Source organism: Lepidochelys kempii, chromosome 4 (genome assembly GCF_965140285.1).
Source record: "Lepidochelys kempii isolate rLepKem1 chromosome 4, rLepKem1.hap1, whole genome shotgun sequence".
NCBI classification, from domain to species: domain Eukaryota; kingdom Metazoa; phylum Chordata; order Testudines; family Cheloniidae; genus Lepidochelys; species Lepidochelys kempii.
Genome location: NC_136383.1, coordinates 93,809,676 through 93,825,786, shown reverse-complemented (window position 1 = coordinate 93,825,786; position 16,111 = coordinate 93,809,676).

Genomic DNA, 16,111 nt, shown 5'->3' with positions numbered 1-16,111 from the left:
CTGATTACTTTGTTCTCCAACCCTTTAGCTCTCACCTTGCAGGGAGGAAGGGCCAGGCCATCAGTTGCCAGGAAACAGGGTGTTGGTCATTCTCTGTGTCCAGACCCTTGCACACACCTGCCCTCTAGGGCTCTGCAAGGATCATACACCCTTATCCCACCACCTAGATACTTAAGAACTGCATAGGGGAAACTGAGGCACCCCCATACTATTCAGAGGAAACGTTAAGAACAGTCCCGCTTTGTCACACTGTGTATATACATGTATCCCTGTTTTCTATAGTATGTTGTGTGGTTGCTATGCTGCCTTTCTTCTGCATTGAATTGCTTCCCCACTTCCCTGGACACATCATCTTGAGCAGTCAGGGACATCACATGACTGTCACAAATAAAACAATTGCCTGGAAGCCAGTGAATCGGCAAGCCTGTGAAATAATAGCAGGGGCTTCATACAGTGCCCAATGGGAAGGCAGTAGAAAAAGACAATTACTTCTCTTCACAGACAGTTCTTCACTATTAGCAGCTTCCCAGTCGGAAACTTTAAGTTTTACAGAGTGAGGGCTAGCCAGGAAAGCTTTTCTTTAGGCCTGGCAGGGTTATGAGAGAACCACTCCTGATGTCACAAGGCTGCCCCTAGGGGCACATGAAGGAAGTAGTGTCTCCATTTGAACCATGAGCATTTCTCTCTTGCTATTGTTATGGCAAAAGTGGTAATGAAATGCATGTGATGAGTTATATGCAATCTATGTACCAAAGGTTAAAGAGAGAGAGCTTTGCTCAAAGGCTGGCTATACTAGCCTGATGATCACTAAGGAGATTGTTTCTCTCTGGTTTGGATGGAGAGAGGTAGAGCAGCCAACTCCCATGGCAAAATCCCAAGTTCTGCTACTGCTCACAAAGGAGCAATGATCCACCAATGATCTTTTTTTTTTTTTTTTTTTTGGCTACACATTTGTGCCCAATCTAACCCCAACATAGTCACTGGAATGTGAATCAGGCTGTTTTTGTCTTTGACTTGCAAAGTGCCACAGACCACTGGCTATTCTACCAAATGAATTTTAGCATACTGAGGCTGAAACACACCCTTTTCTTCTTTGCTTTCCAGTCAGTGACTTTGTAAATGTCACCCTGACAACCCTTATAAATGGAATACCCTCCATGCTCTAGTTTGCCAAGCCCTACTCTGTCTTCATTTAGGTCCCAGTTCAGCAAAGCAAAGCACTTGTTTACCTTTAAACAAATGCTTAAATTCTAGTAATTTCAATGACTCTTAAGCACATGTTTAAAATCTCTTCTTAATTGGGGCCTGGACTCAAATTCCTCCTGAAAACTTGCTTCTTCTATGATGCGCAAAATAAATCACTCACATTTTCTGTCTCCTACCTTTATTTTTGCTTTGTTTTTTGTCCAAAACAAACAAAAACTTCAGATCCATGAGGATGTGCATACCCATAAACTCGGTTAGCCACTTGCTAGTAACCTTTGTACTGGGCAACAGCCCCTCATTTTGGTTTGTTGCCCTCAGTCTTGGGATCACATCTGCAATTTAGATTGCAAGCAATTTGAAGGTAATGACTATTTCCATGTGTTTTGTGAAGCAACTAGCACAATTTGGGCATTATACAATTAATAATAGTTAATCATTAAAATATCTCTTATCAGTATGACAAGATAAGGATGTGCTGCTTTTCGCCATCTTTTCTTTGAGGCAAGGTGGAATCCTGAATCATTCAATTTCTTCCATCTTTGCCCAAGCAGAAGGCACTCTAATTGAATCTTGCTTGGGGCAGTAGAGTCTCTAAATCTTTCTCTGGATATCAGCCAGGTACAAAAGTGTTATCTGAAGAGCTGCTATGCTACTTTCCTGCCGTAGCAATATATTTTCCACTTCCCTTCAAGCCTTGTTACTTTCTGCAGCCATTTGAGGTAGGATAATCATAGATAGTTCTGAGGTTCCTGAGAAATCTCAAGGGAAACAGAGTCTAAGGCCAAAGGCCTGTATTTAGTCAGCACTACTCCCTGCAACCAGAGGTGGGTTCAGCAGCACATCTAAACCTGGAGGGTATGGGGAATAGTCTCGTGGTAACTATTAGTTTTGGTGAGCTGGTGGCAGGAAATAAATCAATGGAGACATGGCTGTCCGACCGATAGGTGGCTGGCACAAACAGCACAAGAGTACTTTCACTTAAAGCTACAGTTTATTCTAGTCTCAAGCATTTACACACGTCCACAACAGGTTAGTAAAACACCCCCAATTCTCAATAATTACTGAAGTTTGGTATGGCTCTTGAGTGGTACACTGGCAGCTGTCCAATTGGCCTGTCTTTCAGGCCTGCCCTTGGGGAGCTTAAACTGTGTCCATTAAGAGTCCCTGAAGAGTCCACCTACCCCATATTTTCTCCCCTTATTTATTGGGTTAGTGTAACAATAACATGTCAAAAAAAAAAAAAAAAAAAAACCTTGTTGAGAAAAGAACTTCAAAGTTTAAGCAAGAGGTTTCCCCAAACCATTAATTAGACAGATGTGTTGCAGAATCTGCATGACTTGAAGGCCCTGACAAACATACCCTGAAGGGCAGATATAGATAAGCTTCCTGGTTTTCCAAAACAGATTCCTCAGCAATTTCAACAGAGCTCTTATCAGGAAGGACAGAGGGTCAGTTAGGCTCCCCGCCCCTTGCTTAGATATGCTAAGGCTGTTGCAGAGGCCTGCTAAGACCCACTGATTTAGCTGCTTTTAGCCATAAGCGTGATAATTGATATTCCAATTATTGGTAGTAGTCCAGGGTCTTTTTTTTCTGGTCCACCAAGATCTCTCCATACAGACACACTCTAGACCTATGTGGATGTCATCTCCTCTGCTTCTCTCTGGGCATTGTTTCTACTCCCCTCTCTGCGTGGTGTTTGTGAACTGGCTGCCAGCACACTACCGTGCTATGTTGCAATGAGAGAGGAAAAGGATGATAAGCAGGGGCTGTTGACCATTGCTGAGTGGCTGGAAAAAGGAAGGGTGAGGATTGTAGTTAAGACCCTAGATTGTGATTCAGAAAACCGGGGTTTGATTCTAGATACTGCCTTGGGCAAGTTATTTAATCTCGCTGTGCCTCAGTTACTCATCTGCAAAATAGAGATATGATGTTTCCCTGACTAATTGGGGTATTGCAAAGATAAATTCATTAATATTAACAAAAAAAAGTGCTCTAATACTGCAGTGATGGGGTCATATAAGTACCCCTCATATGGGGATATAATTCATCTTTCCTGGATTTAGGACAGTGAATGCAACACCTCCTTTTCCTGGGAAGTGGACAAACAACATGAATGTAGGTAGAGCGAAGGCCCTGGTCATTGACAGTCAATGAGAAAAAGGAAGGCAAGCAGGGTAACGCTAACTCCATGGGAACTTTCCTGTTGGTTTGCAGTGAGATGATGTTAGGAAGAGCAGCTGTCTCCGCTATGTCTCCAGCTACCCAGCTATGACCCCCAATCCTTTACGGTGTGGAGCACAGAGGGCCTTCCGTGTTCTTGAGTGGAAGAGAGATGCTACAATTTTGTCTTCCTCCATCAGCTTTAGAACCATGCTATCAGGATTTCTGCCTTTTCCTCCCCTCTCCACAGCAGTGTTTGAGATGATCCTGTGTTCAAAATTGCAGCATTTTATTGTATCTTTTGTAGACTTTTCTCTCCATTCTGCCTGCCAGCCTATTCCTCTATCTTGGCACAGGTGACTTAAACACTGGAGCTTAAGTGAGTTAGGTGTCCAAAGGAGACTAAGTAAGTTGCATGTCCAAATCCCATGGGACTTCAATAGGATTTGGGCTGTTAACTTCCTTTGGCACTTTGGAAACTCCAGCCAAGGACTTTTTGCCATTAACATTGCACAAATAAACTGAGCAGAGCTCAGTGAATATGGAAAGCCCAACACATCCTTTATTCTGACAAGTGAATGAACATGGACTTAGACCTGTTTAAACAGGAACAAAATGCTAGCAACGAAAATGTTAATATTTTATATCCAGTCTGTATGCACCTTGTCCAGATGTAAATAACTACACTAGGTGGAGGGCAGTGGGAGTCACACCCATAAAATCCAGATGTGCTGCATGTACATATTTACATAAAATAACTAACTTATGATTATAAGAAGGCTTCCACTTACCTATTTATCCATACCATGCATCTAATGTATGTTTAAACCTCAGTCCTGCAGGCCTTACTCTGACTCAAAAGCTTCCAGTGGGCCAAGTCAAATACTGCGGCATAAGAAATGTAAAGAACTACAGGATGTAATGCATTATAGAAACAATATTGATAAAGAATACAGGTTAAGAGGTCCAAGAGCATTACAAAGTAATATACTGCAGTATATGTGGCATAACATGTCTTTATTATTATGTTGTCAGAGAGAATTAAATCTGATAGTGTGCAAAGAAAATAATCTCACAAGTATCAAAGCACCATTTGCTCAAAGGGAACATGAAAGGTGGGGAAGGAGAGTGGGATGAAACCAGGTCTTTTCATTCACAAAACTTCTCCCCGGTTTGTGATGTGCAGTGACAGACATTTTCCCTCCCTCCCTTTGGGAAATTGATCTTGTCACCATGACAGCATATTCTGTCTCCACAGCTCCACAAGATGGGGCTTTTCATACCTGACCCATTCATACATAACAGTGACATGGTGCATAATGTTAGAGGGCACTTCAATGCTGAAGCTATAATAAAGCTGAGGCCCTGACCACTTGTTGTCAGTCACAGTCTCTTGGAGTCCATCTTGTTGGAGCTGTTCCACTTTGTAGTAATAATTAAATATTAAATGGGAGTGAGTGAAAGAGACTAACTGATTCTATACCTTAGTGTTTAGGTCTCTTGCCTAGGGTGTGGGAGACTTGAATCTGGGAGGGAGTCTCCCTCATCCCAGGGGAGTCCCCTAATCACCAGGCTATTGGCTGTTCTGGGGTATGGCACTCTCTCTGGTTTTGATCAGAAATTCCATTCTGGACTTCAGAAACCTTCCTGACAAAATTTTCATCAAAACCAATACATTTCCACAAAGCATTTTGGTTTAATCAAAATGGCATTTTTTGACAGAAAAAAGTTTTTGTAAAAAATATTTCAGCCAGCTCTAGCCAAAGTGCCTAAGTCTTTTTTTTTTTTTTTTGAAAATGGGAATTGGGTTCCTAACTCATTTAGGCATTTTTGAAAATTTTACCCATTAACTATCCAATGGCATTTTTTTACAAGAATTTATAACATTGGAGAAACCACTTCAGTTCTGCATGACTTCATTTCCCCATGTCTAAAATGGGAATGATGATAGTGCTTACTGTTCTTTTAACACTGGTTTGAGAGCTACAGATGAAAATCACCTATGTACTGCAAGAACAAAGTATCATTAATTAATTTTAGGGCCAGATTCAGATCACAGATACGCCAATGCTAATTGGGAGTAACTCCAATGTGGTCCTTGCTTATTATGTTGGATGCAATGGGTTGAAATAAACAAAGATTCAGGATGCAAACAGTAGGCAAATACTGGAAGGTGTTTTCTTTTTGTAAGGAAAATGCCATGAGTAGAAAAACAGACTGTCTGCACAGATGGATATGTAGCCCTCAAAATGTTTCTTCCTTAAAATCCCAAAAGAGATCTTTTTTTCCAGAAACTTCTACAATCTCACCACATTCTTCGTCCGATGACCCACTCTGCACATGCACCTGAACACTACATCAGTCTAGGTTGGCATAATAAGCACCTATTTACACTCACCTTCTCTTTCTAAAAGCGATTTAGATTTTCCCTGTTTATGCCAGCATAAAAATGTGTCACAACTCAGTTTGTTGTTCTGCAAATGCAGCCTGAGCGTTATTCAATTTCAGGTTGTTTTTTTTAAAATCCCATCCCGTACAAAGAGGTAGCTCACTGCATTGTAACCATGGAGACCTACAAAAGATTTAGGAACTGATTTTAACTCCTGTGTTTCAGACCAAAAGATGTTAGAATGCACTACATGGAAGTGACAGGCTCAACCTCTAGGGAGGGCAACATTAGATGTAGCACACTGAAGATTCTCCAGTTCCACATACATCTGACCTGGTCTTCAGCTCAGACAATCATTGTGCCAATCTTATTGCATTCAAGACAGGGAGACAGAACCATCCCAATGCTCACAAACCTCTCTAGCTATTTTTTTGGTTTGCATAACTGATGTGAGTTTATCAGTCTTTCCCTCTTATAATTTAAACTCAAGAGTTGGGACTCTTTCTCCCCCAAGAGAAGAATTATTTATTATTTGTAAAAAATCTTTTCTAGTCAACAGGAAACCTGCATTAGGGATACAAAAATTCTTCTGAAACCTAAGCAGGAATAAATGGTTACCTTATATATGGTATAACAGACCAAATTCATCCCTGGTGTAATCTACTGATGACAGTGTAGTTGACCAAGGATGAATTTAGTTGAATTTGTATATTTTCATGCAAATATTTTTTATTTCCACCTCTCTATTTCTTTTCCCCTTCAGTGTCTATGTGTTAGTGTTCCCTGTTTTTTCCTACTTCCAAGATCCCTATTCGGGAAAGTTTGTTGTAATCTCTTATCCAAACCAGGGTTATGGAAACAAATTCAATATGCTACTGACATAGGTGTCTGTAATTTAAATTATTTGGTGATGGAAATGATTATGTAGGTTCCATAGTAGGTGTAATCAGATGTAAGAGGTAAATAGTGTTAAATAGCACTGAGTTGGCATTCAGTAGGTATGTAAAATCAATATAACTGATATGCCAGGAAATCAAAAAGGGCAACAGGAAGAAGAAGAAGAAGAAGGAATAGCAACTAATTGGAGAAAGTAAAATAAAGCAGTGCTGGGGAAAAAGTGGCTGTTGTCAACTCAAAGTTTCCCTGGGTGTGCTGGCAACAGGAAAGAAAAATAAAGGGGAAAAAAACCCAAATGGTTTTTTTCAAGCCTTCAGTTTAGACCACCCTCATTCACCTAGCTATTTGAGATTCCAGTAAAATAGGTTCCAGTGAACCAGTCTTCCATGTTAGTCAATGAAACATCACTTGTTTATTATCATGCTTGTCTAGCAGGCTAATTCACTTTGGAGAGCTGTGGGAACTCTTTCTGCCTTTCTCATCTGAGACAAAAAATGCCAATTACAAACCCTATACAGAATAGCAGATATATTGATGACGAATTGGCCAGTAACCATCCAGAAGGCAGAGATAAAGAAAATGACTGAAGCCTGAAAGAAAAAATATAGTCAAATAAATTATTTATGACTTCTGTAAATTAGCTCATTCCAAAACACTATACATCTCCTGGGCTTCATAGTTTACCAAAAATTCTCTTGTTCCACCTCAGTCAACTTTCTAATATAGTTTATGTCAGGTACCACAACACTGTTGCAGTTTACAGACCATTGCTACAGTATAACCAATTGTTCCATATTACTTCAACAACTTCAATCAATCTTAAAGAAAGAGCAAGCCAATGAATGTGAAGCAATCACACTAGAAAACAGTACAGAAAGCTTTGCTCAATAGCTTGGAAATAATTTAGAGGCCTATTCACATGGAAGGTAAAGGTGATCCTTCCACTCCCATTCAGTTTTGGATTTCTTCACCTGAAGCCCAGAACCTGTAATACAGAAATCAAAGAGCATGGGGGAAAGGAAGTTTAGTTGGGCTCTTCTTGTGATATAGGAAGCAATGTGTAATGCTATCAGGAGGAGCACCATAATTTTCATTTCTCTCAACAGACTCTTATTTTCTTGGCTGTGCCACGTAGGGCCTGGTTAAGCTAGCAATTGTGAGCACTTATGGGCCCGGGTAGTCCTCACTGAAGACAATTAGGCCCTTAATCTCTTATAGGAGGATAGTTGTTCCTCTCCATACCATTAATTGTCCCTGAAAAGTATAAGACACCACAAATAACTACAGCTTGAAACTAAAGTATGAAAACAGAAGTTGGAATTTTTTTCATTCTTCTCCCTACATGCTTTTGTATGACATGGGCCTTTCCAGCTTTATTTTAAGTGTTAAAAGTCTTGCAACTTTAACTAACATGAAATAGGATTTTGTATTGTTTTGTTTCATTTCATTAAGGAATAGTATTAGTATCTGTGTTAATATTTGTATTATAATGGCGCTTATAAAGTGCTAGGCATTGTCCAGATATATAGACACGTTCCAAGTGCCAAAGACTACTCAGTCTGATTAACCGGATTTGGCTGACTAAAATGCAGACTCTTACATTAAAGATCTGTTTAAATTTACAAACATCCAAGTACCTCTTAATACCACAGTTCTTGGAGTCCCACAGGTAGTATACAGCACTGAATGGTCTGTCTACCGAGGAATTTATATGGCCCTCATCCTGGTCCTAATTTAAGGATGTGCTTAAGTCCAGCCCTGTGTAGGATAGCATTCAAGCACAAGCTTTTTAGAAATCAGCCAAGATAGAATTGTCCGTATGGAACTGGGCCTCATGTGTTTGCATACAATTAGTAAACATGGTTATTTGGACCCACCCATGCCTGGGAGATTCTTACATATTTTTGTATGAAAAGATTAAAAGACACAACAGTGCCTCAGTGCTGTGCTGAATCAGGGCTTTCACAACCAGTACCTACACTTACTTCTTCCTTAGGAATTCTTGACTAGCTAATGTTATGATACAGTTCCTGTGAATGCTAGATTCAGTTTCACAGGTACTATTTCCAAAAATTGTACCATAATTTTGGAGGTTCTTCATCTCTGAACACCGTTAGAAAACATAAAAGAAACCTTTCTCCCCAAAACACTGAACAACTTAATTTTGAGAAAATACTACTCTGCAATTCACAGTAAGTCAAATATTTCTCCCTGTAATGAGTTATCTGTCTTCTCCACAGATAAAAGCATTCAGATTTATGACAGTCTGGCTCATTATCCAAAAATGCAACTTTAAGAACCTAAAATGGAGCTAACTGTAAAATCACAATGAGAAAGCCTTCACTTATTGGCTAGTCCAAGCTATAAGGAATGCGATGTAAAAACCAAGAGAACAGAGACTGAAAAGTAAATTGTGTTGTACATTATTTCCGTTTTAATAATCTAGGGTGTAATTAATAGCATACATTCATTACTTTAAAATGTCTGATTTTTAATTTGACAACTGTTCTTTAAAGTCTATCCAGAGGAGAGACATGTTGCAGGTAGATAAAAAGGAATATCTGAAGAAACAATAGGCATCCTTTCTTCTCAGTCTATTGAGATAGGATGTTTGCCTTCTGTTTCACTGGCACACAATCTCGGGATCTGATTGGCTCCATCATTTCTCTTAGATCCCCAGGTGACAGTATTGGCCTGAATTCCCTTCAACCATCCATCTCATTGTAGTTAACTATCACCATGTTATCTCTCTAAGCTGGACTATTTCAATATGCTTTCCTTCTCACCAAAACTTTAGTTACTGTATAATGCAGCCTACCATGTCTTAAGAGTGGCATAGCAATGTGAGCATGTGATGTTATATGACTAAAATATGACCATGTAGATCATTGTTGTTACCACGGTTATATAATCACAGCAAATTATGTTCAAAGTGTGTGAAGTAAGGTGTCTATGGAAAAGTTATAATGTGCTGAATGGGATAATCATATTTGTATGCATGAATTATTTTTGTATCTGAAGTTATGGATATTAACTATGTATGTGTATTTCAAATGTTTTCTCCTGTGATATCACCCACAAGGTATTCAGCCAGCACCTTATGAATGGAGTATTCAAGTTGATGGCTCATCAACAAATGCAATGGACCATAGAAGAATCCTATCCACACCTGATGCACTTTCATGTGAAAGTTCTAACTAGAGTATGAGTAATGGCTGCTGCTATGACTTGGCAAAGCATGCCAGGGCATGTGAGTAAATCATGTGACCCTAAACTCCATTTTGTTACCTGTATTTTTCCACAAACTAGGCTAAGGGCTTTGTTTGGAACAATGAGTTTCCTTCCAAGGGCAGAAGCTATAAAAGGCCCTAGAAACAGCTCCATTTTGCCTCTTTTTTGCTGGAACCTATAGACTATGAACTTATACTAATGGGAGCATTCTAACCAAGGGTCTGAGGACCTTCCAGTACTTTTGGAGCAACCAGAGACTTAACAAGCCAGCAGTTTATGCCATCACTGCTTCAAGCCTGATCCAAGAACCTTGCAATTATTGTATGTATTTGATTCCTTTAACCAATTTTAGTTCTCATCTCTTTCTTTTTTATAAATAAACCTTTAGATATTCGATACTAAAGTATTGGCAACATCATGATTATTGGGTAAGATCTGAGTTATATATTGACCTGGGTAGGTGGCTGGTCCTTTGGGATCAGAAGAACCCTTTGGATGATGAAACTGGTTTTAAATAACTTCTCATCATTAAGTCTAATCTGGGTGTTGAATCCAGGGCTGGAATAACTAAGGAAGCTGCATTTCTGACTTCTTGTTAGCCAGTGTGATAAGACAGACGTTTACTTTTGTTGCTGGTTGGGTATATCTTACATTAGAATAACCGCCCATTTTGGGTTGTGTCTGCCCTATTTCTCAGCAGTTTGTCCTGAATTTGGTATTCTCAGTTGTGACCCACTAAGGCATGGTGACAGAGCACATGACACGTGTGCTCTGCATTGGTTGTCTATTCAGTTCAAGGTACTAATGATCATCTATGAACTCCCCAGTGGTCTGGGACCTGGATACCCCTGAACCTGTCTCTTTCCCTATACCTTACTGCAGCATTTGCATTTAGCTTGAACGCACTTAGGCCTAGATCCTCAAAGGTATTTAGACACCTAACTTTCATTGACCTAGTTTAGACCAGTCTCATTCACCTAGCTGTTTGGGTTTCCAGTAAAATAGGTTCCAGTGAACCAGTCTTCCACTGTCGTCAGTGAACATCACTTGTTTACTGTCATGCTTGTCTAAGTACTTTCAGGACCTAGTCTTTACTGTCTTTCCCCAGAGTGGAACTTTAAGAGGTGGACGTAATTTATTTATTTATGTCCCTCTGGATTTGATCTTGGACTTACTTCCACATGCAGTCTACTAAAGCGTGAGCAGAGCCATATTTAGAAATCATCACAACATGTGTCTGTTCAGTCAGACCTTTTTATCTGGTAGATGTTAGATGGCTAGGGTTGGTGGGGGGGGGAAGGAGGAGCAGTAAAGAAGGGAGTTGTCTTGGCTTTCTGGCCTTTACTCATTGGCCATTTTGTAATGTTTGTTACAAATATTTGCTGTCGCGCACAGATGATACAGTAGTTGTCATTAACATGTGATCATCTACGAAGAGTCACCACTCAGTAGTGTGCAGAGAAACTGCAGTTATTTTTAAATCAAAGAGTAGAGGAAAGCCTCGGGTGCCTCACCTATCATTGGGTGATGATTACTGTCAAAAGTTGAATTTTTTAACAGTGATCTTGGAATACATGTATGAATATTCTGTACTCTGTTCATATGCAGAAATCCTATCAACATCAGTGGAATTGCTACATATGGGAGGTGGCAGAACATGCAATATAGATCTACGTGTTGGAAAGGTGAATTATGGAGAAGTTCACCGTAACTGGAACTGGAATGTGTACGTTGTAGTGCATCTGAATAATTTAAGAATTTCACCCTACTTCACAATGAAATGCAGTTAACTATACCAGAATCCCTCTGTGTATATTTACTGGCTTATTACTCTACATTACTAACATGAAAATCAGAAGACCTTAGGCTCATTATTTAGGCTTTTTGGAGATGCAGTCTTTTTAGATGCTGTCTCTATATTTGAACACAACAAATAAAATCTTGCACTTAATTATGATTGCTAAAAATTCACAAATCAGTAGTGAATCAATCCAATCTCACTCTCCGAGAGTGTGTAATCTACAACTAAACAAGTTCACAAATGATGGTTTCTGAGCCACTTTATTTTTATTATCTCTCCCTTTGTCCTCTGATGCAGTGACATTTTCTGTTTTGTTTGTGGTATAATGTGAAATAACTAGGCAGTGTAATTAAAAAGATCTTCTAAATAAAGACTAAGATAAGAAACCATGATCATACAGTGCAATACACCACACTTCTATACACAATATCATCCTTTGTCCAAATGTCCTTGAGATTCACATGCAGAACGAAAGCAGCACTACTGTTGAGAAAAGGTCAAGTCAATACATCTTTACTCAAAACAAGAAATTATCATATTTTGTCACAAACTTGGCCTCTCTAAACAAAGATTTCCACCATGGGGGACTGTAGTAGTTACAGACACCCTGAAGAGTCGGGATGGTTATGAGATGATCAAGCTGAGCTGATGAACAACACATCAAACAATTCAAGACACCCAAGTAAAGATGAGCAGTTATTAAAATACCAACCTGTCTTTAATGCTGTAACAAAAACCAAATTTCTGCTGACATGGAAAACAGAACATCTGTGGATGTGCTTTGTTTAGGAGATGGCACTTTTAAGGATGAAGCCACACTTGGCACAATTAAGTCAGTTTTTAATTCTCTAGAAGCAGGCACATCCAGGAATGGAATAAAAACCCTGGCCACAGGCACTGTATTTCCATATTCCCAGTTACCTATATTTTCACAGATTTTAGTATGCATAAAATTGCCCGCCCCAGTGAGTCTGCTATGGGAGACAGTGTGGTTTACAGAATAGAGCATGAGAGTAGGTGTAAGAGCATCTGATGCCTATTCCCATCTCCTCCACTGACTTGCTTTTGTGGTTATGAGTAAGTTACTTAAAGCCAATTTTTTTTAAAGTGGCCTCCATTAAGGTTATGAGTAGCTGGCCATTTGCACTTGCGTATTTTGATTTTGGGTATGTGATTTTATTGGTTAATATGAATCTGTAGGTTGCTCACATGCATTTCATTGGGAGTGTTCAAACTTCAATCTCTTTTGATTGGACATGTGGAATGTGCCTCTTACTTGAATTCATTAGCATAACAATTAGTTAGATTTCTTCTGTGAATACTCAGGGATATGAATTCAAAATTTGCTTTCCACAAGTATTTTTTGCAGCATCCCTTAAAATTTAGTGTTTCAGAGGATGTTCTGCTGTTAGTCTTATTTTATATTTTATATATATTACATGAATATTCTAGCAAAAGGATTCAAGCCTAGTTAAAAAAAAATCTGATTAAAAACAGTAAAGGAAAATATTCACAGTATTTTCCCAGCAATGTCTCAAATATATCTAGTAGGATTGTCCCACGTGTTTGTCCTAGCACTGGAGAGAGATCCTGTGATCCATTTTGAAGTCCTCCTGCTTCTGCCATCTACAAGTCAGCTGTGAGCTTTCTGAGGTGTGACAAGCTCTAAAGGAATGTTGAAGCCAATGGTATAAAAATAATTACACAGATCAGACAGACTCTGCACTATAAACCCCGTTCAGTGACCCTGTCCAGAACAGACTCATGAAGTGCGGGGCAAAAAATATGCCAGATCCCCAGAATAACGAAGCATAGCTTTGATCAATATTTTCTTATAAACAAAGAAACAGCCAACCCAGCTAATACCTAAGAAATATGTAACCCTCTTATTGCAAAAGGCGTTCTGTTTCTTTCAAATAAAAAAAAGGGTAAAATGGACTGTGATATTCCAGCCAAAAATAGAAATGTGACTAAGCTTAAAATACTGTAGTTTATAAACTGTTTTATTTATGAGAGGAAAAGTATTTTTGATTTGTTTTTGTTGTTTGTGTGCACCTGCAGCAGATGGCGTGTGCTTTTCAGCTGCTTTTGTTATTTTGCTACAAGTGTTTTAAGTCCCAGCTGTCTGACTAATAAGCATTGACCGTGAATGTTAAAACACACATGTAGCATTGCCAGTGGCAGAGGCACACTTCCCGTGGTATAGTCATCTAGCAGAAAACATGACTCAGCTTAACCCTTTGCCCTCTGTTGTTTACAAAATGTCATGGCCAGTCAGAAAACATGATATACTTTCCCCAACGTCTGTTATTACCAGTACCACTGGCATGAATATCCCTTCTCATTTATATAACTGCTTGTATGCAACATTGGAGGAATAATGCTATTATGCTACTATTATGCATATTCTGTTTTTGTCCTTTTTTAGTTTGATGTATATAATCAGAACATGTAAATTCAATGTGAAATGTGCTGTGGAACCTGCATTTGGTAAGTCATTAAAGTGTCTTTTACTCAGAAAAGGGAGTCTGGAGAACTAGTATTGTAGGATTCCATGTTTCTTGCCTCTCAATAGCTTTCATATAAATTTCAAAGCAAAACACTATTGTCCTCTGACGTAATGTCTACCTTTGTGTAGTGCAGCCTTCTACTTAACATAGTTTAGCTGGCACTGGAGGATTACACCATTATTGGGGAACCCCAGGTGGTTCAAGGCCCTCACAGCCACTCTCTGCCAGCTCCCTCCCTGAAGCCAATAAGAGGGTGTGGTTGGAGAAAGAGGCTTAAGCAGGGCTCCCTTACATACCAGTACTCCCAGCTGCCTATATGGCTCCTTGAGGATGTTTGCCAACACCACAGATTAAAGCATCATGGTGCTGGAATTAGGGTGGCTAGAAGTAGTAATAACAAACACAAAATACATGGTTTCGATGGCTTCCATCATCAGCAACACCACTATAAATTGTTTTCCAGTACCCCTTTTAGAGCCCCCTGAAACCAGTTCTGCATCGTTCTATTATTTTTTTACGTTATGGAGTTGGAAGATCCGGGGGCCAGAGCCTGCTATGTCCTTATAAACTAGGGAGCCTGGGGGAACTCTGACTTAAATCCCACAGACACTGAGCCAGCTGTGCAGAGGATCTCTTTAATTCCACTAATCCTAGCTTCTCCTCTTAGCCTCCCAGCACTGGCAGAATGGCCACTTAGCTTTCCTTGTTGCCCTTGGCTCTCAACCACCATTTGTGTTCTGTGACTTCAATCACTTGCGAGATTCTAAATACACAACTACTTCAGCAGCAGCAATGGAAGCCCTCCACTTTGCAGGAATCACCCAGAGTTTCAGGAGTGCAAGTGGGCGTTACTACAGCCCTATTAACTATGCTCCTTTTTTGGTGTACACATTGGAGGAGAAAACATGCTGTGTAGAGCAGCTGTTCCAAACTTCTACTATGCTTTAGCTGGCCATACACCACCTGGCCACTGAGTGCCTCCATTGTTCTTGTGGAGGTGATAAGAGGCAGCTACAGCTGCATGTCGGTTTCATATTCTTCTTTACCCCACACCAAAAAATGCAGGATTTCTGTAGCTTTTCACTTTTCCATGCCACATCGGATAAAGAATCAGAGCCATTACGTATATTTTCACTGTCTTTATGCAGTGGCTGGAGGGGAGAGAGAAAGAGAGATTGGAGCAGAAGATGAGTGATATCAGAAATAGAAAAATTACTTTTTCAAAGCTTTTCATACTTTTATTACTAATATTGTAATAGTGTCCAAATATACTGGAAATGTTATTAAAAGCATACAATTGCTGACCTCTGTAGGTTCTCTTTATGAAGATACAGATATACAAGATCACCTACCATGCATTCTGTAAGCAATAACATATGACAAGAAGTGTATTGCAATAATGGGTTTTCTTTGGAGTGTTGAGGCTAAATGCCATATGCTTCCAGCACCTGAGAAGAACTGTTATTAAATTGTGATACTTGACTTAGAATGAGTTTTATTGTTTTTGCATTATGAACTGCTATTTAACTCAGCACCACGATCACACATATCTTTTATGGGCTAGAAAATATTTATATTTTACAACTGTACTTAATGACCCACATGGAATACAGTTCATAGGAAAATTAGTACTTTGAGACTCACAAAATATGCTATCACTGGTGTTTGCAAATATGGTTCCATACAAGGGCCACTCAGATAAGACTGAAACCATCAAGTTACTTTAGAACTTCATCCTGACTATTACAAAATAAAGGTGTTTTTTTTTAATCAACAATTGGCAAATGTCATCTAACCATTCAGGTCCATTCAGAAGGCTATTTGGCCAATCTGAAACAAACTTCATTTTTTATTATATATTTTAAATAATGAACAGTACAAACGTGTTATTATTTATAATAATTTAGCTACTCGGAC